Source organism: Mus musculus, chromosome 6, assembly GCF_000001635.26.
Source record: "Mus musculus strain C57BL/6J chromosome 6, GRCm38.p6 C57BL/6J".
Taxonomy (NCBI): domain Eukaryota; kingdom Metazoa; phylum Chordata; class Mammalia; order Rodentia; family Muridae; genus Mus; species Mus musculus.
This window is the reverse complement of record NC_000072.6, coordinates 67,078,499-67,103,476: the sequence shown is the minus strand read 5'-3', so window position 1 is coordinate 67,103,476 and position 24,978 is coordinate 67,078,499. Positions and strand designations below refer to the sequence as shown.

The 24,978-nt window shown below is 42.8% G+C and overlaps 2 long non-coding RNA genes across 2 annotated transcripts in view; both read right to left on the bottom strand.

The window, feature by feature from the left end:
- Window positions 1-214: 214 nt before the first annotated feature.
- Window positions 215-11,546, bottom strand: Gm29928. Its single transcript, XR_377747.2, has 2 exons — window positions 10,128-11,546; window positions 215-2,185 (listed from the first exon to the last, which is right to left on the bottom strand). It is a non-coding gene; the product is annotated as a predicted gene, 29928 (long non-coding RNA).
- Window positions 11,547-22,824: 11,278 nt separating this feature from the next.
- Window positions 22,825-24,978, bottom strand: part of E230016M11Rik (RIKEN cDNA E230016M11 gene) — a 44,054-nt gene continuing 41,900 nt past the window's right edge. Inside the window, exon 7 of the long non-coding RNA NR_040278.1 lies at window positions 22,825-23,574. This is a non-coding gene — a long non-coding RNA (RIKEN cDNA E230016M11 gene). The remainder of the gene's footprint in view (window positions 23,575-24,978) is intronic.

The window sequence follows — 24,978 nt, the reverse complement described above, 5'->3', positions numbered from 1 at the left end:
GGCCTTAACTAGCATTCATGGGAGGGGAGGCCCTTTGGTGCTGTGAAGGCTTGATGCCCCCAGCGTAGGGGAATGCTAGGGTGGTAAGGCAGGAGAGGGTGGGTGGGTGGGGGAGCACCCTCATAGAAGCGGGGGTGAGGGGGGAGATGGGATAGAGGGTTTGCAGAGGGGAAACTGGGAAGGGGAATAACATTTGAAGTGTAAATAAATAAAATAACAATTAAAATTTGTATTCCTTTATAATAATAACAACAACAACAATAATAGTTAAGAGCTGAAGTCTCCATTGCCTGAGTTTTTATCCCGGTTCCTAGACTCTGGTAGACTGTCTTATTCACCCTGGCATCCTGTTGTCCTCAGAGGTTGGCAGGGAGCAGCCCTCAGCAGACTTGATTGATTAGCTGTAGCCCCACGTGTCTGGGCTGGAGGAGTTGATTCAGACAGGTCACTCATCGGCTCCCCTCCAAATCTGCCAGGCCAGCAAACAGCTCTGCAGAGTCATTCCCACACATGACTGTGGTCAGGCAGGAACAAAAGCCACCAGAAAACAACGCTCCACTCTTCATCCAGCTCTCTCCAATGAACTGGAGGATTAAAATGGGGTCACTGTTGTTCTGATCACATCTTCTTGTCAACGGAATTACAGGCTTTTAAGCCAAGAGTGACCGAATACACCTTTGCAGTAATCAGAATCAATGCTCGGACAGTGGAAGCAAAAGCCAGTAAACAAGATTGTGGTATGGACTCCCTTGACCTAGACTTTCAGGAAGGAGCTGACTCACTGCCCAGACCAGCACTCCCCGCATTGCTCAGAGCCAAACAAGCTCCTGTTTTCCCAGCTGCACGGCGGATGCCTTCACTTCTGAGCCGGCTGCCAGAAAGCAAGAGGAGAAACCCGAATTTGTTTTGCAAGGAGGAGCACTGCAGCTGGATTTTGTTTGTCCATTTTCACGAAGGGACAAGAGATATAAAAATAGAGGAAATTGGGCTTTTTAGTTACTGAAAAGGAAACAAATCCTCTTCTCCTGTTTAGCCATCTAGTTATGTTATTAGTTAGCTTACAGACTTCAGTGACTTACTTCAGACTCCTCGGTGTCAGTTCCAAGTCTTTTGAAACTTGTTTGAGATCTTTCCAGCCCCACCTGTCCCACTTCCTCCCACTAAGAACTGCTCTGGAGTCTTGCCAGGCTGTCCTCTGCGGTGTCTGCAGTGGTGTCTTCTGTAGTGCTGTCCTCTACAGTGCTGTCTCATCTGCAGTGTCTGCAGTACTACTGTCTTCTGCAGTTTCTGCAGTGTCTGCAGTGATGTCTTCTGCAGTGTCTGCAGTGTGTGTAGTATTGTCCTCTATAGCACTGTAGTCTACAGCGCTGTCATCTACAGTGCTGTTGTCTACTGTGCGGAGTTGCTGTCTTCAGTGCTGTTGTCTCCAGTGTTTTTAGTGCTGCTATCTGCAGTGCTGTCTCTGGCAGTGACCCACATGCTTTCGCACCTCTGTGGTTTGGCTCATGCTGTCCCTTCACCTTGGAATAGTCTTCTATGCAGTAGTCTTGAGGGAAATGCCAACTTGTCTTTTGCTTATTTTATTTTGGTGGTTTGCTGAGTGAAACCCAGGAAGTTACACAGACTGGCCATGTCCCCTAACACAAAGTTACAGCTATAGTCTTCTAACTCAATCTCTCAAGATAGATCCCAGAGTCTCTCATACTGTCCCTCACCTCAGCAGCAGAATCAGCAGTACCTTCGCCTGAGTCTCCACACCATGGCTTTGGTGTGTCTCCACTGGTTCTTATTTATTGCATTATCCATCCATTCATTCATTGAACAATATCCACTGACTTTTCTCTTTGTACCAGATAATATGGTAGTTCCTGGGGATCCATGTGATTATGTCTCTCTACAAAGGGGAGGTGGCACTCAAAAGAGTACATCAGCTTTTTACAGGGCAGAGTTCCACTTTTTAATAATGGTAAGTACTAGTGGTTTAAGAATTAAAGAAGGCCATATACTCCAGTCTGGTTGATAGATGATCTGGAAAGCTTCCTGGAGGAGGTGGCACCCAAACAGCCCAAAGGATAGGTATTTTCTTATATACCGTTTGTGTTTCTTGGCAGAACACTCCTTGAGGAACGAGGTTAGTTATAGATTGTATCAAATCAGGACATTTATGCTTCAAGTTTATTGAGTCCTTTGCAAGGAGACAAACACTGTTATTTTGATGTACTTTGGAAAGTGGGAAGCAGTAGCTGAGAAGGGGGATTGGGAGAACGCAGCAGAGGAACTCAAGGGTACATTCCCAGTTTAGGAAACAGGCAGTTAGTGAATGGGAGCTGTCAAGTGCAGGTGCTGGGCTGCAAGCTCACCACAGGAGAGAGGGTATCAGCAGGTACCAGCACCATGTGGAACATCACAAGAGACTAGAGAATGGGTTGCTGCTTCCTCCCTCCCTCCCTCCTCCCCTCCCTCCCTCCCTCCCTTCCTCCCTCCCTCCCTCCCTTCCTTCCTTCCTTCCTTCCTTCCTTCCTTCCTTCCTTCCTTCCTTCCTTCTTCCTCTCTTTCTTTCTTTTTCACCCTGATCGCAGCCCCACCTCTTCTCCCAGTTCCCCCACAGTTCCTCCCCTCACCCCCTTCTCTGAGAAGGTGGAGGCTCCCCTGAGTACCAACCCACCCTGGCACATCAAGTCGCTGCAGACTAGGCACATCCTCTCCCCCTGAGGCCAGACAAGGCAGCCCAGTTAGGGGAACAGGACCTACAAGCAGGCAGTAGATTCAGGAGTAGTTTCTACTTCAGTTGTTGGGGGACCTGCATGAAGACCAAACTGCATATCTGCTTCATATGTGTGTGGGGCTTAAGTGCAGCCCAAGTATGCTTTTTCAGTTGCTAGCTCAGCCTCTGTGAGCCCCCAAGGGTCCAGGTTAATTGACTCTGTTGGTCTTCTTGTGGAGTCCCTACCCCCTCCAGGTCCCTTAATCCTTCCCCCAACTCTTTCACAAGACTTCCCAAGCTCCATCTAATTTTTGGAACTCTCTATGGGAATCTGTTTCAGTCAGCTGCCGAGTGGAATCTTTCAGAGAACAGTTATTGTAGTCTCCTGTCTGCAAACACAACAGAATATCATTAATAGTGTCAGGGATTGGGTTCTTGTTCATAAGATGGATCTCAAGTTGGGCTAGTCATTGGTTGGCCATTCCCTCAGCCTCTGCTCCGTCTTTGTCCCTGTACTTCTTGTAGGCAGGACAAATTTGGGTCAAAGGTTTTGTGGGTGGGTTCGTGCTCTTTTCTCTCCACTGGGAGTCCTGCTTGGTTACAGGAGGTGGCCACGTGAGGCTCCATATGCCTCACTGCTAGGAGTCTCAGCTAGAGTCACCCTCATAGACTCTCTGGAGCCTCCCCTATCCCAAGTCTCTGGCATGTCCTAGAAATGTCATCTCCCCTGAGTGAGATTCAAGCATCCTCCTTTGAGTCATATTACTATTTAGCTTCTTGGGTCTGTGGATTTTAGCCTGGGTATTCTGTACTTTATGGCTAGTGTCCACTTTTAACTTTGTACACGACATGCATGTCTTTGTGTCTTCATTATCTCACTCAGGATGACACAAATAGAAAAAACAGGGTATAGAGCTAAACAGACAATTTTCAACAAAGGAATCTCTAATGTACAAGAAACATTTATAGAAGAAATGTTCAACATCCTCAGTCATGAGGGTAAGGCAAATCAAAATAATGCTGAGATTCTACCTTACACCCATCAGAATGGCTAAATCAAAAACTCAAGTGGGAGCACATGCTGGTGAGGATGTGGAGCAAGGGGAACACTTCTCTATTACTGGTGGAAGTGAAAACTTGTTCAACTACTCTGGAAACCAACCTGGAGGTTCCTCAGAAAATTGGAAATAGTTCTACTGCAAGACCCATCCATACTACTCTGGCCATGTACCTAAAAGATGCTCTACCATACCAGAAGGACATGTGCTCCACTATGTTCATAGCAGCTTTATTCATAATAGACAGAAACTGGAAACAACCCAGATGTCCCTCAGTTAAAGAATGGATAAAGAAAATGTGGTTCATTTATACAATGGATACGACTCAGCTGTTAAAAACAAGGACATCATGAAATTTGCAGGAAAATGAATTGTCTTAGTCAGGGTCTCTATTCCTGCACAAAACATCATGCCCAAGAAGCAAGTTGGGGAGGGAAGGATTTATTCAGTTTATACTTCCAAACTGCTGTTCATCACCAAAGGAAGTCAGGACTGGAACTCAAGCAGGCCAGGAAGCAGGAGCTGATGCAGAGGCCATGGAGGGATGTTACTTACTGGTTTGCTTCCCCTGGCTCGCTCAACTTTCTCTCTTATAGAACCCAAGACTATTATCCCAGGGATGGCACCACCCACAATGGGCCCACCCCTTCTTGATCATTAATTGAGAAAATGACTTACAGCTGGATTTCATGGAGGCATTTCCTTAAGGGAGGCTCCTTTCTCTGTGATAACTCCAGCTTGTGTCAAGTTGACACACAAAACAAGCCAGTACATGGATGGAGCTAGAAAATACACTCCTGAGTGAGGTAGCTCCGTTTTCTTCAAAGAGGGGTTTCTGTTCTATTGTGGCTGAGCCGAGAGGTCCACTTTCCTGCATGTTCCTCTGGCTCACTGTCTTTAGACAGCAGGAGTCTCTGCTGTAAATCATTCATCCTTTCCATGTCTGGACCATTTTGACATCTCACCAGACAGGATTATAAAGGAAGCTTGACCACTAGGTACAAGACTCAATACGGCATTTGGGTGTTAACTATGTTACTATTCAGCCATTGGGACTACTGATAGTGCTATTGTGAGAGCAATTATTAACAACTTTTAAATTGCTTTTAAATATTAGGATTTCTTAGGGTCCTAATATGGTTGGAGGTGACAGTTTAACCCTACTTTTATCACAAGTTTTAAATTGGGGGATAATCAAAACTGAAATTTTGATTGTCAAAGTTCTTTATTAAAACCACTAATCCCTTACAATTTTAATGTATCATTAATATACCATAAATAATCCTTTTCTCAAGATCTGGCTCTCTCAAAAGCATCCTTCAGTTTCCATTTAACTTCCAGTTTCATTCATGCATTCAGATGCATGGTTTTAGACAGATGTACTGTATACAGGTCTTTTAAGATAGTCTGCTCTTCATAGTTATTGACTGCTAGTCTTTCCTCACTGTGTTTCTTTTTATAGCTGCTGGGACCCAACAAATCTCCAAGGAAAACGTTTAGTCTCCAAGTAGCCATGGTATAATATTCATGTACCTGATATTCCCAATGGCTTCGACATGAGCCTGTCCTCTTCCATCTCCCTGACTTTTACCCTCAGGTGTATCTCTATTTCAGGCTGTTTGTGGAGCATAGAGTCCTCTTACTTGCTATTTAGATGAGATCTTGCTCATGGATTGATGCCATGTCTTGGAGTAAGTAAAAGAGAGGCAGGAGGGAAGTTTACCTTTCATTTATCTACATAAAAAACATTTCTCTAGGTATGTGTTTGTAGTGCATGTACAACACTGGATGGATATAATCAGCCTGCTAAGAGATGGATTCACAGTATAGCCTGTTGAGCCTCAAATAGCCTCTGGCCTTAGCCACCCAAATGCTATCACTAGCTTTAAAACAAACAAACAAAAAACCCAAACAATCATACATACATACATACATACATACATACATACATACAGGAGCTTGGGAAGTGACTCAATGGAAAAAGGTTGTGGCCTTGCAACCAGAGATCAGACTTCAGATTCTCAGAACCACTTTAAAAGCTGGGTGTGCTGGCATCCCATCTGCAATCCCTCAGCTAAATTGGAAGCCATCTGAAAATTTCTGGCCTCTGAATACATGTTCATATGCATGCATGCACATGTGCCCACACATATGCAAACACTCATACATACATGTATATATGCCATATATGCAAATACATGATTAAAAAGAACAGGTCGTATTGGCAGAAGGGACACTTCTACAATTTTCATATCTTCTGGTCATGAAACAGATCATGTTAAGGCAGGCCTTCCTTCCTTCCTTCCTTCCTTCCTTCCTTCCTTCCTTCCTTCCTTCCTTCCTTCCTTTCTCTCTCTCTCTCTCTCTCTCTCTCTCTCTCTCTCTCTCTTTCTTTCTTTCTTTTGCCTGCATATTCCAAAATGTTTGGAAACTTTTTTCTCCTTGTCTCTAGTTTTACGTATCTGAAAAGTTTCATGCTGAGTTAGCACAGTGAACGACAGTGTCTGATGCCATTAAAAAGCAAAGTCCTTACTTTAGTGAGTGCTTCCTGAGGAACCCTACTGGGGTTTGCTAGTGAAGGGTGGTGCACAGCCCACCACCAGCTAGTGCAGCTCACATAACAGGCTCTTCTCCCTTTTCCAGGGACAGAGCCTGAAGTCTGGGCTTGGCAAGTGCTTTACCACTGGGCTGCAAACCCAGCCACAAACAAGCTCTTTTTTTTTTTTTTTTTTTTTTTTTTTTTTTTTAGTAAATCTTTCACCATTTCATTTTCAACAACAGAATTTTATCCCGAAGTAAATAATATTTTAATGCTTGAAAGTGTTTTATTAGTCAAGGTGTCATATTCTGCCCCCTCTCCATATCAAAAGAAAAAAATTCACACCTGTCCTGGGTAGTTTTTATTGTCAACTTAACTCACCCTAGAGTTGTCTGGGAAGAGGGACCTGAGTTGAAGAACTGCCTCCAATAGGATGGCCTGTGGGCATGTCTGTGGGGGCATTTTCTTGGTTGCTAATTGAAGTAGGAGGGCTCAACCCACTGAAGGCAGTGTCATCCTTAGACAGGTGACCTTGACCTATATAGCAAAGCTAGTAGAACCTGAGCCAGTGAGGGAACTGATAAGTAGTCTTCCTTCATAGTTCCTGTCTGCTGGTTCCTGCCTTAAGTTCCTGCCTAAACTCCCTCAATGTTGTATTGTGACCTGGAAGTATAAGCTAAATAAACCCTTCCTCCCCACCCCCCACAAGTTGTTTTTGGTCATGGTGTTTGTCACTGCCAGCTAATACACTATGTAAGTTCAAGTCTACAAGTGCTTATATTTTTCTGGGTTTAGTTACTATTAAGCTAGAATTAGTTAAAACAGCAGAAGATATTAATACTTAAGCACATTTTTATTGGAGTTATAGTAAGTAATAAGTCAAGTGGGTTTTTCTCAAGTGTTTCATTTCTCTATTGTGCTGAATGAGGCAGGGTGCAGCAACCCTTCTAATTTCTTTTTCTTTTTCTTTTTCTTTCTTTCTTTCTTTCTTTCTTTCTTTCTTTCTTTCTTTCTTTCTTTCTTTCTTTTTTTTCAGAGACAGGCATGGAGAAATTGTTCATATAAGTAAGTAGAAGGGGATGGATTTATCAAACAAGTTTATTTTAGAGATGTAAAAAAAAAAGAACATGCAGTCATTTATCATGAAAAGATTTCAATGGTCTATCTCCCTTAACAACTCCATTAGCCTGTCCTTCAGTTCCATTAAAATTCAAGAGTTTGAAAGTGCCTGACTTGCTGAGGCTTTAGTCCCTAGTCCCTAGAATCCATTTCTGTGATGATGTTTACTATGGTGCCTTTGTTAGACAGAGACTTATATATGATGAGCAGTGTACCAACACCAGAGTAGACAGAGGGTGTGTGTGTGTGTGTGTGTGTGTGTGTGTGTGTGTGTGTGTGTGTTTGGTAAGGATGGAGACAGGACAAGAGGACCATCAGTTGGATCAATCAGACATGTTATTATTTGTCAAGAGTACACATGAAACTAGAGAATATTAGCTTGACTCTTTAGCACCCTTCTTCCAGGTATACCTTTTGGAAGTCCTTCCGACAGCATATTAATTTAAAACATACTGTGGTAAAAATCCATGTTAGGTACCAGGACTTATTTACTTGACAATAAAGCTTTTCTCAGAATACCTATTAATATCTGAAAGAATGAATTTTCTTGGAATAGTTCCTAGGAAACACTACATTAGAGGTTTGTTTAATAAATTTTAATTAGCTCCTCAACTAACAAGATCTAAAGCTGTGAGCTAGAGACAATTGTAGTTATAGATGAGCTAAGATGATGGTGATGATTCTGGTGATGGTGAATGAGGAGGTGGAAGAGAAGGAGGAGAAGGAGGAGAAGGAGGAGGAGAAGGAGGAGAAGGAGGAGAAGGAGGAGGAGAAGGAGGAAGAGAAGAAGGAGGAGGAGCAGAAGAAAAAGACAATGAGAAGGAGAAGGAAGAGATGGAGAAGGGAGGGAGAAAAATGAAAAAAGTATGGTCATTGTGCGTGGTTCACAATGCAGCGATTCCCAACAAGCCCTGACACAGAGCAATGGGATGGAGGGCGCGTGTTAACACAACAGTATCTTTCTGGAAAGATAGCCATGGACTACAGAGGTAGCTCAATAATACAACAATGTCCAAATCATCTGCAGGCTACTTCAGATTTCCTAGTCTCTGTGTCATTGGGTGAGGATGTGATGTGTCCTGAGAGACAGTGTGGTGGGTCACTTCCAAGCCGCACTATTGACAAACCCATAGGAAACTCTTCATTGTCTCTTCCTCCTTTAATATTAAAGCTGCCTTACAGAGAGATGGTGATGCTCCTGAACTCATGAGACATGGGGAGGACACGTGGAGGATCATTGCCCTGGAGAAATATGACAAACTTTGGGCAAAGGAGAAATAAATGAAGAACATTTTTGCTAAGTCACTGTGTTTTTTTTTTTTTTTAACTAATTAAGAAGTAGTTACAAGTGTGTGTCTGTTTGCGTGTATGCCATTGCACAGAACCCACAAGAAAGTCTCAGAACCCCTCAGGTCAGAGGTACAGGAAGTTGTGAGCCACGTGATTTTGCCACTGGGAACCAGGCTTGGGTTACCTGGCATCACAGCTGGGGCTCTTAATTAACCACGGAATCATCTTTAAATTAAGTTGTATAAAGAAAAATTTTATTATGTCATTTTCATACACATGGATCAATATAATTGTTCTTATCCTTCTCTTTTCCCTGTGTCCTCACTATTGCTTGTCCTCCTCTCTCCAAATAGTTTCTCCTTTGCTTTCACACTGTGTGCCTCTCTTGACTCCTTTAAGGTCCTTTCCTCCTCTTTCATAGTTCCCTATCAACTTCCAGTGGTGTAGTTCCTTGAAAACCACTGTGTTAGGTACCAGGATTTGCTTTCTTGACAATAAAGCTTTTTCTCACAATACCCATAATATCTGAAAGAATACTAAACAATACAGTTTTAAATATTTAAATATTTCTGCATATAATAATACTCTAATATATCATTTGAGTATGGCTTATTTTTCCTAACACAATGATTTCCAATCCAGTCCAATATATGGCTACACAAATACCACATTTCATTATCCTTTCATGTGTTGATAGCCATGTAGGCTGCTTCTGTTTTCCCTCTATTGTGTCTAGGTCAGCAACAAACACGAATGTGCAAATATCTCTTTGGTAAGTTGCACGTCACTGATACTTGCAGTTACTCATGGCATAACTTGAACTCTTCCACTAAAGCATAAGGACCTCGTGATGGTTTGAATGAAAATGTCCCCCACAGGTTCATACATTCGAATGCTTAGTCTCAGATTGGTAGTGCTCTTTGAGGAGACTGGAAAAAGTAAGTCAACAGAGGTGAGCCTTGAGAGGTCAAAGACTCAGGTCATTTCCAGTTGTCCTTTCTTTGTGCTTGGGAGCTCACCAGCACCACAGCCATTAAAGTTGGAAACTGGAGAGCTGCCTCTGACTCTTCCTCTTTCTCAGCCTCACTTCATCTGTCCTGCCTCTGCCCCTCCCTCCACACCTTCTCTGTAACTGATGTTTAAGCCTCTATCATTAACCACTTCACAGTAGCTCTTTCCTCCTCCCGGTTTAGCATCTCCCCCACCTCTCTCAAGAACATTCTTTATCCAGCCTTTATCCATTCATAGGCATGAAACTCCTATGACCTCCAGAGTTCTTTATTTACACCCACCAAGTTCCATGGGTAAGATCAAGTCTAGACACTTGTCTATGACTCAGGACCTCTGGGTCCTGCTCCTTGTCCACCTTTATGTCCAACTGCTCATGATTTATACCCATTCCCAGGGGTGTACTCACAATGGAAGGAAATGCTTGTCTTGAGGTCTTTGTTTTGTCCCTCTGGTGAGCATCACAACACCACGGCTGTTCTGTGGACAGAACTGGCAGAGCATTGGTTGTGTAGTCTGATGGACAGGGACTTTCTGATTCTTGGCCTTACAATACACAGAATGCTGGGAGGACAGCAGGCTTCCTGGAAAGGTTACTGACACTAGAGTCAGATGGCCTTCCTGCTCTGATGCTGGTCAGCTGTGTGGTCCTGGGTAATCTCCCTGGTGTCTGCATTTGAAAGTAGAAAGATGCCACCAAAATGCTCCAGGGTGGACCAAAGGCAAGATGCAAAATCACTTACCATGGAGATTTGGCAGAAGCAGACAAAGGTATTTTGTCAGCAGTCAGGGCTCAGCTACTCACTTAGAGATGCTCTCTGAGAAAGTTATTTCCCCTGTCCTGACCTCCAGTTCTCTGTGGAAGCAATGATTTAGAGCTAGTTCAGAGTCTATAGACCCATTGTCATTAGGATCCTGTCAGGAATAGGGTTTATGAGCTACGGTTTGCTCTGAAGTAGTCAGAGCATCCATTTCTTTTTTTGTCTAATGTGCTCACCTGTGCACACATCACCGAAGATGACGTCACTGGCCCTTACATCAGCTTCCCTCTCACATATACTGAGGGGAAACAGGCTGACTGTGCCCTGAGCCAGAAGGTCAGAGATGTCATGTTTCTTACACTATAACAATGAATTTTGGGCAATTCTGTCCAAAAGAGCAATCTAGATTTACTTTTTGGGGGTGTGCGTGCAGAAGTTCCCTGTCGAAATGCATGGAATTTAGACTCATAAGACTGCAAATGATACATTCTTTTAAGAACCAGGTCAAATCCAGGTCCATCCAAAGGTCCCATTGCCTCCTTACATGAGGTCTGATCATTTCTTACAACTTCTGGGGCTCTGGTCAGCCCTGATGATGAATACTGTTCCCTCTCTGCCCACCTTTGGAACAGTAGTTCAGCTGACTTTACTCCTATTCTGATGTTCCCTTATTATTTCATTGTGCAGTGTGAAGTACAAATGTGAGAGCGGAAACAAAGTCATACTGTCCTTTTCATTAGGTTTTATTTTTCATGGCTCTTTAAATCTCTTTACTTTTTAAAGATTAATTAATTAATTTTAATTAATTAATTTGTGTGTGTGTGTGTAAATACGTATACTCTCTGAGTGCATATTCCCATGAAGGTCAGAAGAAAGTATTAGCTCCTTGGAACTGGAGCCATCATGGGTGTGGGAACCAAACCCTGGTTCTCTAGAAGAGCAGCCAGGGTTCTTGCCCATGGATTCGTGTCTCCAGCTCTTAATTAAATGATAACCTTAAAGTTTTATTTGATTTTATGTGTATGAATGCTTTGCCTGCATGTGTACATGTGCACCATATGTGTGCCTGGTGCTTTCAGGGGACAGAAGAGGGCACCACAGAGGACAGAAGAGGGCACCAGATTCCCTGGAACTGGAGTCACAAGCAGTTGTGAACCATCATGTGGAAGCTGGGAACAGAAATCATGTCCTCCGCAAGAGTAGTAAGTGCTCTTAACCACTGAGTCTTTTCTCCATTCCTTGGGTAATTGCTTTTAGTAGCCATCTGCTTCCCATTTATTTGGAGTAGTCAGAATAAAGTTCTCGTAAAGAGGGTGTGAATGGAAAGGCACTTATATGGCCATAGTTACAAAAGACAAACATTGTCATGCTCCGAAGCCCTGAAAGTGGGTTACAGTGATTGCCCTTTTATTCTTTCTGTCTCTGGCTTTTAGTTCATGTGTCAGCTTAATCCCCAGTGCAGTAGTGTTGGGAGGCTGGGTATATACAAGGTGACTAGGTCAGGCCTCTGCCTTTGTAGGTAGATAGAGGTCCTTACCATGGTGGTGACAGTGATTATAGCATGATGGACTCCTGCTTTCCACCATGGAATGAAGTGTTATTAGGACTTCAGGAGATGCTGACTCTTTTATATTTCATTTGTTAGCCTCCAGAACTAAGAGGATTACAAAATAAACCTTGTCAATCTATGGTGTTCTGTCGTAATAACAAAACAAACTAAGGCACTGAAAAGTTAATTCACGGAAGGAAAGGTCCCGGCAATTTTTCCTGAGGGCAGAGCTGATGACCGAGAGTCTCAGCTACATGGCATCCATCTATTCTTTGACACCTTATGCTCCTGGCATCTTTTTGTCTCTTGGTAGAGTAGGAGAGGGATGGCACAGACAAAGAGATTCACTCTCTGTTTCATGATGGTTGTATCAAGTGTTCATTCACAGATTCTACTCTGAAGTCTTTTCTCCATTTATTCCACAAACAATTACTGAGTGCACGTTAGATACATTCCAGGCTTCACATGAACTAGACACCGGAGGCTTTGCTCTCCAGGATGGTCCTAATGCTAGTTATTTGCCAAGTCAACCAGATGTAGAAAATGCCAAATGAGTTCTGGAGAATTGGATGCCTTATTAATAGCATAATTGCTGGCATATTTAAACAATTGTTGACAATTATTTTTAAAATCTGTCTTCCCCTTCAGACTAAAGTCACAGATAATGACTCTGCTCCCATTGTATCTCCTGGAACCAATAGCCAGTCCATGAGGAATGACTCAGGACATGTTTGTGAAGAAAAGGAGAGATGAACAGGGAAAGGGGACTTGAATGGAGAAGAGAGGAAAAGGGGGCACAAGAAAGGCCAAGGAGGAGGAGAGGGGAAAGTAGTTCATCTCCCAGAGGAAGGGTGAAGTGGCATTGTGAATAAGACAGAGCATGCAAAGCCAAGCCAGACAGAGCATGGAGAAAGAGGGGAAATGGTTAAAAACAAGGGAATCTCAAGACCTCCCGTACTGAGCTGTGCTGGAGGGCTTGCTCTCCATCTTGCAAACGTCTGGGAGAAAAGGTCTAGTTTTGGTTGTGCAGTGCTCAGGTGTCTTCTGACCCGGGCTGAGTCATCATTACTCTCTTGAGAGGTGAGCCACATTTCTGGCAAGATCCCAGGGTACCTGGGAAGTGAGGCCTGTGGCTAAGGACTGTAGTCTGGGCTCAAAATGAGCTGCCTCTAGCCTATAAGGCCAAGAGTCCAGAGTTGGTGTTCTAGCCCAAGTGTCCTTGACGCACTGCTGGGGTGAGGGCTATGCCAAGAAGGACTTAATATACACCTTATTCTGAGGCCTCCCTAGAGCCTCAGCCTGAAAAATGCCTTTGATTTTGGCCCACTCACCTTGTAAGCTGTCCACTCCAGAGCCTGACTTCTTATTTACAGCAATAGCACTAATTCTGCACCTTTCCCACTCTCCTTGGTGCCTTCCATTTCACACTGAGCTTTGATCTACTTATGATAAAAAGCATGTTCCCCAAAGTACTGTCACAGTAGGTGTCTGGCAGTCACAACCTTGCCTTCAGGAAGGAGTCTGGGAAACAGGCAGGATTTAGGACAGGTGTGCTGTGTGCCAGGCCTTCTGCTAAGCACCTTCTTCATTGTGGGTTTCCTCCCATCTTTGCAACTAGCCTAGGAGGCAGGTGCTGTGATTACCCCTGGTAACCGGGGAAGAGAATGAGGCCCAACCATCTGGTGAAGTCACGTGTCCATTTGACTGTAAGCTCCCAACCACAGCTGTGGAAATGGGATCAATAGGCAGGGGACACAAGTCAGGTTAAACTGGGCCAAGGTTTCAGCTGAAACATGGACGAAAGATTAGCACTGAAATAATTAAATGTATGTTTAAGGCTTCCTTCTATTGGACATGTGAGCCTCAGTTTTTCATTTCCTAGAATGTCCTACTTTTATTTAAGTTAAAGTGCAATTTTCTTTTGTGGAGTTTCATTATGTTGCCCAGGATGCCCTACAACTGGTGGTTCTCCTGGCTCAGTCTCCTAAGTGGTAAGATTACAGACACGAACTAGTACCAGAAAGCAGTGGATATTTAAAATAAAAATACCCAGTGCCTAACGTTGCAGTGGATGTTCACTTAGGAAGAGTGAAGACTGTCACAGAGGCTGCCTCTGAGTCCTGCAGAAGTCTCGGGGTTGGCTTTGATTTTGACCATTGGACTCTGTCACTGTGCTTCCTGGCGGTACCTGGGATGGTGATCCGGGCTCTTCCTAACTGTCTCACCTCTGTGGGTCTGTCTGGTCTCTGGGTCATGGTTGGGTCTGACAGGACCAACAGCAGGAATAGTGTAAAAGGTGACTGGGTAAAAATCAGGGAAAGAAGAGTCTTCAGTGTCGTTACGATTAGGAGCCATAAGAGCTCTCTGCGGAGCCAGTGACGCTGCAGACCCCTCTGTCCTCTGCGCTGGCAGCTGGATAGTGGCAGAGGCGATTGATCGTGCAAGCGCGCACAGAACTTGAGAGGGGTCGGGAGAGGGAAGGTTTGTGAGGTTAGCTCTGCCTTGCCACAGTAAAGCTTTCTTCTCCACGCCCGTGTACCTGGACTCTGACCTTTGTACCCTCTGTGGGCTCCAGGCCTCCCACGCAGGGGACACTCTGCGAGTTTCTTCAGTACTCACTATCTTTGAGAGCACTGAAAACGTCCCTATCCTTGCGAATGAGGTTTTGCTGTTATGTGAGCCTGAGTTTGAATTTCAGCTCAGTATCTTCTCTGGTCTCTTCTTCAGCTGCACACAGGGTGCCGAGCCCCCCAGGTTCCATAAAATAGACATTCTGGTAGACACACTCAGATGAGACACCCGTGAGAAACACGTGAGACACAGAGACACATCTTGCTTGAGGTGATAGTGGGGAACACTCTGAGGGGAGCCTTCAGAGGCTCCACGGGGTCTCAAAGATGGAGATGTGAACCATTTCCCCAGTATCTACCATATCCCAGGACAGAGGGTAGCTTACTCCCGAAATTACTCTGCATTTCTCTCCCCTGTGACAGTTTCTCATCTCACACACCATGTATCTTTTCTGTGTCACACAGTGAAATTTTGTCCTCAATATTCTCTGGCCTTGCAAGATCTCTCCAGCTTCTCGCTTTTCAACTTCAGCTTCTACAATAAACTAATTTCTTTGTGTGTGTGTGTGTGTGTGTGTGTGTGTGTGTAGATACACACCCACACAGATACATACATTCATTTGGAGATACACGTGGTCATGTGGTACTTTTTTAGATAACTATTCTTCATCTTATCTCATCTCCCTCTGACCTCTCTTCCCTTTCTTCCCAGGATAACTTGTGCTCACAGACATTTATGTCCTTTCTAATTTTCTATGTACCTACTCTCTGCTCTGAGGAAATGCCTGTCTGCTCTGGGTCTCCTTACTAGCCATGTGGGGACATTAAGTGGCTTCCTGCTGCAGGGTGTGTAGGGTGCTCACTTTGGCCAGCGCTTGCCGCTGGGACAATAAGCCTTTGTCTGTTTGTACTGCTATAGACTTTTTTTTTTTTAAAGAAAAAAAACTTTATTACTTTTTAAAAAGGCAAATAAAAAAAATCACCCAAAAATTAACCAAACATTTTAATGTGCGTCTATACAGTTAGAATAGAAATTCTAAAGAAGTGGAACTTTACATTGAATTTTATATTTTCACTATACATTTTCATGCACGTATCCACTACAGACACACCCAAGCCCATGGCAGAACTAGAAAAACAATTAACTTTATATTTCTTGTCACACCAAGAGATAAGAAACTGTCACGGGGGAGAGAAATGGAGACTCTGGAGTAAGCTACCCTCTGTCCTGGGAACGAGTTCTGTGTATGGTAGATAGTGGGGAAATGACCCCCAGGTCAAGCCCTGACTCATACATAACTCATGAGCATTACCTAATTCAGTCCTTCTTCATTTATTCATTCAGTGTGTGTGTGTGTGTGTGTGTGTGTGTGTGTGTGTGTGTGTATGTGTGTGTGTAGAAAGTCAGAGGACTCCTTGCAGGAATTGTTTATTTCCTTCTACTGTGTGAGTCCCAGGGATCAAATTCAGGTTGTCAAGTTTGATAGAAAGTTCCTTTACCAGCTGAGTCAATGTGTTGGCTTCCTGTCCTTTTAAAATTAAAAGAGAAACTCTTGGAAAGGCCTCTATGGTCTGCCCCTCAGCTCTGGGTGCTGCAGGGACTGGCCTGCCTCAAGGATCCCAGAGAACCTTGTTTGCATCCTGCCGGTGACCACAGAATGCTGTTTGGCCACAGCCACTCTTCTTCCAGCTCTTTTTAATGTGTATTAGGGTTTTATTTGTAAGTATATTTGTGTGAGGTTGTCAGATCTTGGAATTACACCTTGTGAGCCACTGTGTGGATGCTAGGAATTGAACCCAGGTCCTCTAGAAGAGCGGTTGATACACTTAACCACTGAGCCATCTCTCTGGCTCCTCCAGCTCTTTTTAAACTTCCACATTTTTAGCTCTCTGTTGGGCATCGGGAGGACCTCTGTAGGACCAAGCTTCTGTGTATACTCTCACAGAACATGTTTGTGCTGTCGATCATTGACCCACTAATAGGACTGTCATTCCTGACCCTCTCAGTGACCAGGATGTACAGTCCCATGGGCTGCGCCATGTCTGTTGCTCAGCTTCTTGCCCCTAAATACAAGAATCTCCAAAATTCTTAGAATGCATGGATTAAAAAAAAGTATGTTGAATAAATGAACCAGTAATAGTTTTATTGCTGTATGCTTCTAAATTACAGCCTATCTCAAGGTGCTAACAATGGTAGCAAAAAAAAAAAAAAAAAGCTACATACATTAGAATACATTCAAACATACACACATGTGTATACATAAGTGCCAAAACAAATAAAAAATATTACTGTATAGGCTACATTCACTGACCTGAATGCAAATTAACAGATAGAGCAAAGAAAAATCTATACTCCTAAAACATGAAAACATACTTCTAGAACTCTCTTAGTTTATGGAGGAATGAAACCACTTGGAAGTGGACCACATAGGGCCAGAGCAGCTTCCAAGAAAAAGCTCTGTCCTTACTTCACTTTTTAAAAACATAAAAATGACGGGGGAAAAAAAAGAAACAAAATAAGGCCAAGTAGGAGGAAGTGAATTAATTACGATAGACGGAGAAATTAATGAGATTGGGTTTGGGGCAGAGGACTCAGTAAAACCAACAAGAGAACCACAGTCTTGGGCCAGGACTGTAGCTCAGTGGTTGAGTGCCTGCCTAGCTTGCACAAGCTCCTGGCTTTGAATACTAACTTGACACACAGACACATAAAACCACGGGTGGAAAAAACAAACCGAACACAAACCAACGAGCAAAACATGAAAACTAAAACAAAAAAAAAAACCCATCAGCACCAATTTTTTTCAAGTTAAAAATGATTTGGGGGCAGGGTGGGTGCTGGAAAGATGACTCAGCAGTTAGGAGTACCAGCTGCTTTTACGGAGGACCTAAGTTCAGTCCTCAGCACCCTCACGACGCACAAAGTCATTCATGCCTCAGTTCCAGAAGACATATACATAAAATAAAATAAATCTGTAAAAATATTTGGCTGGAAAGTCAATTTTAAGGAGAGATAAAGTGCTCAATATGCATTATGAGACATGAAAAATTAAGCCTAACTTTAAATACTAACATCAACTTAACTTTTTAAAAAAGATTAATTGATTAAGTATGTTCTAGAAGTAAGTTCATTGTAGCTGACACACCAGAAGAGGATGTCAGATTTCACTACAGATGGTTGTGAGCCACCATGTGGTTGCTGGGATTTGAACTCAGAACCTTCGGAAGAGCAGTCAGTGCTCTTAACCACTGAGCCATCTCTCCAGCCCCCTCAACATAACTTTTTAACACTAAACTTGAAACTCAGAAAAGAGAATGCTTTTCTAAGAAACTACAGCTAACCAACATTTGTCCAAGAAGTAGGAAATACTGATTAAGTAATGACCATTAAAGAAACTAAAGTGTTAGTGTAAATGAATCTCTTCCTAGCCCGTGTAAAGAACATTAGGTAAAAATATCAGTCAGCAATGGGCTTTTCTCTTGATTGGTAAGTTTGACACTGAATCCTTGTTACCTGCTCCACACACCCAACCTGGGTCCAGACCTGAGCAGTGAAGACAGAGTTCAGCTGTTCTGAGAGGCTGTCACCAAAACCCCCAAACAAAAGAGGCTGGTCAGTAAAGTCTTCAGGGAAAGAGACAAGAGGAAGAAGTGGTCCAAATCAAAATGAAGTTACCCTTGGGTGTGTTGGCTTCCTGAAAGTAGTAGGACTAGCAGATGGGAGGCTGAAACAGCAGGACTCTGAGTTGGGGCTAGCCTTTGCTAATGGCAAGAACCCTTTTCAAAACCAAAATAAAAATGGAGTCACCTGTGCCAGTCCTTCCAAAGGGAGCGGTTCGTGCATATGCTGACCAGAACTAAACTGCTTCCACGACAACCCATACCATTGATAAACTCCTCTAGCAAAGTGGAGGCAAGAAAGGTCTAAGCATTTTCTTCACGAGTATGAACTCATGGAGCTTTGTAGAAGAGAGGACCTCATGCAACCTTGCTGGATGCTCGCTGGCTTTGGCTCCATGTTCTACTTTATGTATTGTGCTTTATAACGCTTCTCTCAGCCTTAACATCTTTTTCTTCACTTGCATGCATCTGCTGTCTCGTTCTCATTTCTCAGTTTTCTCAATTCATTTTCTATGTGTTTCCTTTACTTTGGATCAGACTCCTGCTTGCTCTGCACAGACATGATAATCACTCAGGAGAGACTGTTGAGTTCAAGGCTGAAGGCACAGAGATAAGTACTAAACCTGAAGTCACTGGGGACACCAGGAACAGCAAAGCCTTAAGCACAGACCTCTTCATCTTGAAAGACAATTATCTAGGATGGTGAGGCTGTACCCAGAGCACATCATTATTTAGGAGCCAGGCTGGTCCTAGACAATGACAATTATAACTACACATTTTTAATTTTATTTTTTAAAACATGGTCTCACTATATAGACCAGGCTAGCCTTCAAAGTCATTGAGATCTACTTGCCTCTGCCTTCCAAGTGCTGGGATTAAAGTTGTGCACTGCCATGCTTGGCTTATAACAATACCTTCTTGGGCCACTTTAAGAGCCAGACCTAAGATGACAGCTTGGCATGCTCTTGTCTCTTGCTCCAGTCTTTCTTCTACTTAAACCTAAACCTAAAACTCCTTATTATTCCTTTGACAATAATACAACAATAATGAGAATAAAACCAATAGGTTTATAATCTTATGTAGACTTAAACGAGCCATTTAAAAAAGGCTATAAATAAGAAAAACTGAAATATTATATGTGGCAGAAGATATTAGTAACAAAATGCCAGATCATGTTAGAAAATATTTGCATTTGCATATATATTTATTTACGTTTATATAAACACACATATACCCATATACATATGACAATATATAATGGGCAATAGAAACTATCAAAGCATACTTGCCCTCGGATTTTTTTTTTGTTTTTTGTTTTTTCGAGACAGGGTTTCTCTGTATAGCCCTGGCTGTCCTGTAGCTCACTTTGTAGACCAGGCTGGCCTCGAACTCAGAAATCTGCCTGCCTCTGCCTCCCGAGTGCTGGGATTAAAGGCGTGCACCACCACTCCCGGCTTGACCTCGGATTTTTATGTTGAAGCCTAATTCCCCCAAATGATTGCATTTGAAAGTAGGATTTTTCTGTTTTATTATTTTTGTTTCTTTTATCTATTTTTAATTTTTTAAAAATAATTTAAAAAAATCTTAATTAAAAAAATTCATACAATGCATTCTGATGACACGTTTCTCCTCCCTAAACTCTTCCCAGGTCCTCCTCACCTCCCCACCTACCCAATTCTCTCTCTTAAAAAAAAACAAAAACAAAAAGCAAAACCACAGACACAAACCTGGTGAAAACACACAGAAACAGAAACCAAACTAAAGCAAAAGACCTATAACATAAAAAAAAAAAAGGTGTGTCTTTCCACTTAATCAAGAAAAATCCCTTACAGGTGAGTTTAACCTCCTGGGGTTTAATTAATTCCAGATGTAGTAAAGTTGACAACCAAGAATAGCCTTCACATGACATGACAGCTATCTGAAACAAAAGGTCAGAAGATAGGCCAACTTCTAAGCCAGGACCTGAAGCCAAGACTTTCTAAGTATGTTGTCCTTCCTCTGAAGAGCTAAGTGACCAGACTGCGAGTTTTTGAAGCTATAACCATCATTAACAGGGGTGTAAATCATAGGAGCTGAGTGCTGAACACAGGGAATCGTTCCCACAGCCCGCAGAGGAGCTCGCGGGAGCTCGGGGTGCATGACTTTCATTCACATACATGTGAGCATCTACAGTACTTAAGAGATTTCACAATGAATCTAACAGGGTGCTTGTCCTCAGGAAGATGGCTACCTAAATAAGCCATCTTTCTTTAAAATAGCACCACATGGGGGAAAAGATGCAGCTTCTATGGAAATCTCCACAAATTGAGAAAGTGAATCATCAGATGATCTAGAAAGTCTGATTTGAGAAAAAGAATTCCTCAACATAGATGTTTGTGTTCAGAACATTACTATTCACAGAAGCTAAAAGGCTAGAAGCAGTCCAGGTACTCCTGTGCCCATGGGCAGACAGGGAAATGTGCACTAATACTCAGTGCCTGGAAGAAGGGCAGTTCTGGCATATACTACACATGGTTGGACCTGGAAATCCTAAGTGCAATCAGCGAGCCACAGGACACTGGTGAAATGAGAGACCTAGAGTAGATGACTGCCAGAGGCAGAAATAATGGTAGTTACCAGGAGCTGGGGTATAGACAGGGGCATAGAGAACTATAGTTCAATAGGCGGAGAAGAGATGCTGTGTAGGTTCTGAAATGGGTTAGTGGTGATGTTGTACACCAATGTATGTGTGCTTCATGGTATTATACTCCATGTGCATTTAAACTTCATAAAAGTGGTAAGACGATGATGATGATTGAAACTCATCATGTATCATGTAGCTCATAGATGAGATACATAAACATCTGACCCTTCTCCTGCCTATCACCTCTGGAATGCTGAGATGACGAGAATTTAATGTTCTGCATCTTTTATCACAATTAGAAAAGAAATGTTTATATAGGTATAGATGACACAAAAATAGAGTTACAACTGTCCAAAGGTACAAAGGAGACAAATGAAAGGGATGGACCAGAAATAGGGAGGGGGAAGTACACTCAACTGTAGCATGTATACTGTGTGAGAGAATCTCATGTAACAGAGCCATGTACAATGAACATACACAAGGAAATTCATATGGTTGGCAAGATAGCCCAGTAACTAAAGACTCTTGGCTGCACAAAGCTTTATATACTTGAGAGCTGGAGTTCAAGACTAGAACCCACAATGGCAGGGCAGAGCTGACTCCCAAAAGTTGTTCTCTGACCACCATAGGTACAATGTAGAATGCACACAACTGTACTTAGGCACAAATACATACACATATGCACTAATAGTAAATAAAATAGAAATTTAAAAGAAGTGACTTATTTATATTAAACAACAACACTACATAAAGCAGAGAATTGGATAGGGGATAAAGCCCAGAGTGACAGCCCAACTGGTGCACCAGGAAGCAAGTGCCCACACAGTAGGTACTGACCAGCAACAAACTGACTCAGAATTTTAGAGTCAAGTATGACAAAGCCAAAGTGAATATTTAAGGAAGTCTAGAAAGGATGAATGGAGAACTGGGTTAGGAATATCTCAAAATTAGCTCCATGAAGGGAAATGATTCATTTCACTTAGATCTTCTAAAGTTTTGTTTTAGAAATAGTAAACAATTACAGTCTAAACCTACAGTATAAAGAAGAAAATAAAGCCACACCTAATTTCACCCACAGTGACTCACTGTTAGCCTTTCAATATATAACCTATTTTTCTATGTATCTGGAGAGCAGTGGCTAGCTCCTTGCTAGGCCACTGCAAGCTGGGTATAGCCTCTGCAGGCTCAGACAGAGCAGGTCTTGCTAGGAATCCCCTTCTGGTGCCCAGCCTGGGTGCTGGCATTTCTCTTTTCTCCAGATGTAGTCACACAGCCAAGGCGGCGTGTCTGCATTGGAAATAACAATGAGCAACAGCAGGACTCTGCCCAGAAGTACAGTTCCAACCCTTCTATGAGACATACACTTATCAGAATGAGCTGACTGGACATTTCAAAACGGACACCCAGAAATGGCAAACTCTGAAACAAAAAGGTCACCTTACTTTGCTCCATTATAAAGGCTCTGTTTCCTACAAACCATGCCTTTTGTACGCCCCCAACACAGGCACTCCTTCCTTCCTTGACTGTTCTCAAAACTAACTCCTACAAGCAACGTTGCTGTTTTACAAGTGAGTAGGCCTGCATGACCAGGAAGCTAGCCTGTGACATCAGAGGCTGCAAGGAATGATGTGAAGCAATGGGTATGAAAACTAGAAATCCTATGATCCAGTCTGAAGTTTATGTGGAAGACTCATGCATTCATTCAACTAACATTCATAGTAACCCCGTGCTAGAACAGTGCTTTCCAAGAGCAATAGAACATAAGCCACATGTGTGATTTATCATTTTCTATTAGCCACCTCTACAAAGCAGTGAAGAAACTAAAGATGGTGGTTTACATGCCTTTAAATGTGGCATTTGGGAGGCAGAGGCAGGCAAATTTCTGTGAGTTTGATGCCAGCTTAGTCTATATAGCAAGTTTCAGACCAGGCAGGGCTACATAGAGAAATCCTGTCTCAAAAACAAAAACAAAACAATATAGACAAGTAAAATTAATTTTAATATGCCTTAGAGACTAAGTATATTTAAAATGTCAGCATTTCAATAAATAACCTGTATACAAATTGAGTTTTAAAACTCTGTACAGGCCTTCAGGATTTGGTAGTTTTATACTTACAATAATCTCAGTCGACGTAACAAACCTTCACCATGTAGAGTTAAATTATATTTAAGGTTTCATAACACAGATGGCTGAAGAGATTCACGTATCCAAATTATTACAAGCATAGATAGGGACTGAGTGAAAATTTAAATTTAAATACATTAAAACTTAACAAGGTTAAAAGTTTAGCTCCTTCATCCCACTGGCCACATTACATACACTTCCGGAGCTCAGTGAGTTTGTACAGCTAACAGCTACTATAGAATCCACAGTCCTAGAGCTTAAGATGGAACCCTAAACCCACCCTTGAGCCAACTGAACAGGGAGTTCCAGCAAAGACACCAACAATTCTAAGAAGTATTCTTGTCAAAATCAGCTAGGACCAGACATTTGTAGGTTAAGTTTAGTTTAATTCAGGAGACACACAAAAAAGGTATATAATAGAGATGGTTTTTATACATAAGTGTACATTCATTCACCAATCCTTTCTTTCTTAATATTTATTTTGTCCTGTGTAATGGTGTGCATGGCCAGTCCTAGCAGGTGTGCAGATTTCTGTGAGATCAAGGCTAGACTAGACTACATATAGAGTTCCAGTCCAGTCAGGGAGCCAGAGATATATAGTGAGATTCTGTCAAAAAAAGAAAGATTCATTTTGTTATTGCTACATTACATATGTGCATTATTTATTTCTGTGTGTATTTATGTGCACATACATGCGAGTCCTTTTGGAGGCCAGCAGACGATTGTCAGATGTCCTGTTGCTAGAGTTACAGGTAGCTGTGAGCTACCAAATGTGGATGCTAGGAACACATCTGCAGTCCTATGCACTTTTTCAGATTGAAAGCATGCTGCATAGAATTTTGGTTTGCCATTCTTGCACAAGTCAGATATATACATTATGTGTTGGGAGGGTAATTTTAGGATTCTACTCACAGGCTACCACTGAGATGGAGCCCACAGGAAGGGGCTCAGGAGGCAGATACAGGTCATCACTTACCCATCTACCATCCTCACACCCATCTCTGGCTTTACTGAGGTAGCAACTGGAGACCTTATGGGATCTGGTCATGGACCACTAGGACCATGGGAAATTATGATTAGCTTAACTTTTGCTAGGGCACGGTGTATAGCTGGGTTCTGGCCAATGGGGTTTCAGGATAACTGTTCTGTAATGTTTCTTTGTGAATGGAAAGACAGAGCAGATGAGGAAAACATCTTTGGTCCTGTCCCTTTCTTCGTGTTTGAAATGCAGTTCCATGGCCAACTGTAGCCATCATGTTATGAATGTAATGAGATTAGCCCATGGCAAGCAAAAGTACCCCCACCGAAGATGGGTATGTGTGGGCAGGCACAGACTATAGACTTTTCCCTCCAGTTGAGATATATAGCCCAGCCTGGTTCTAGCCTCACTACACAGACAAGGCTCATCTTGAACTCCTAATCCTCCTGTCATCCTCAAGTGCTAGGATGATAGGCATATAGTACCACATCTGTTAGGAGGGATACTTAAACATGTTTATTAATAACATTACTATTAGGCACTGTACCCCCATTCCTGGCACAGAGAGCTTCATGACTCTATATGCATAATTCTCCAGTGCACAGAATGCACCTCCCAAGTCTGTACACCTGCAAGCCACCACACCTGACCCTGCCCCAGCAACCAGAAGCCAGGTGTTTGCTGTTCACGCTTCTCCTTCAGTCTTTGGTGGTCACAGACAAGAGCAAAATGCTGCTCTTTGGTTTTAATGGGAGATAACTATTGTAGAGTTTGTTGCTGTAATTAGAATGCAGTAAACCATGAACCAGGGATTGCCTCTTCCTTTGCCTTACCACCAAGCTCCTCTTGAGGCTCATCCAGACATCTCTCTGCAATCCCCCACCTGCAGGGAGCTCCCCGTCTCCCCCCTCCCCCATGGAAGCCCATGGTACCAACTTCATTCATTCTCAACCACGCACTTACTTTATTCTGTACTGCTGGGTATTGGATATGGGGCCTTGTAAATTATAGACAAGTGCTCTGCTGCTGAGA